The following is a 1,138-nucleotide window of genomic DNA, read 5'->3' on the forward strand; positions in this document are numbered from 1 at the left end:
AAAGAACCTTACAACCGACTGGAAAGGCTCGGATAAAAAACAACACCAAACGACAAAACAGAATTGGATCTGTTTGTCAGGCGCATCGCGCCTACAGCAAAGCGTATCACGTTTTTTCATCATATTTTTTTTTGGGAAACGCGGCTTTTGATGTTCTGATTCGGTTTCTGGCCAACCTAGGGGTGGTTTCAACCAGAAGGGACACACTTATGATGCATACAACATCCAACAGCTTGGTGGTAATCATTTGGATGTCCAAAACATCCCAAAACATGTTAAAACACTTCCTTGAGTGCATAAACATGGACACCAACACAACAATCCAACACGAAGTACAACATGGGAAGAAAAAAAATGAATGAGTAGATTATACCTCTAGAAACATGATGGATTTCCAAGAGAAGAAATAAGGAAGAAGTCTTGATCTCGACAAGGAATTATCTCCACTTGAAAGTACCAAAATCACCACACCAACTTCTTAAATCTTCACCATCACTTCAAGAAAGGAAACACACTCAAGAACTCTCTTCAAAGAGGCTTGGATGCTGCAAAGTAGAGTTCATTCCCGGATTTTAGGGTTTATGTAGCTTAAATACTTGATAACTTTCATTTTAGGCCCTCAAAGGTTGAGAAAATGACCCATTGGCCCCTATATATGAACAAGTATCATTTCCTTGCACATTTGGCCCCTAAAAGTTAACATTAACCAACCAAAGAGGTAACTTAGCAAGGAATCATAACGGAAACTAATATTGGTGAGGGAATGGAAAGTTTGAGTCGTTACATTGGCTCCACCACATCCCACACTTCTTGAGCCTGCATAAAGACATTCATCTTTAAGGGCCAGGGTGCATAATTGGTCCTGGACAACATCTTTGAAGCTTCCACGACATGTTATACTTTGATGAAATCTAGTTTTATATGACACCAAGTGTAAGAACTGGCTTGCTTTTATAGTAATAGAATAAGATTTGAGAAGGAATCAATTCATTTGATTCTTGCATAATTGAAAAACTTAATTGTGCAGGAAAAAAGGAACAAATGAAAAGGGGAGGAACGAAACAAGGGAGAAAACAAACAATCTAGAAAAATTACTTAGGCTGCAAGTTTTATTGATTCAAAGCAGGAAAATAGAATA

The sequence above is a fragment of the Lactuca virosa genome, chromosome 6 (genome assembly GCF_052849685.1).
Source record: "Lactuca virosa cultivar CGN04683 chromosome 6, Lactuca_virosa_CGN04683_v6, whole genome shotgun sequence".
Lineage (NCBI taxonomy): Eukaryota > Viridiplantae > Streptophyta > Magnoliopsida > Asterales > Asteraceae > Lactuca > Lactuca virosa.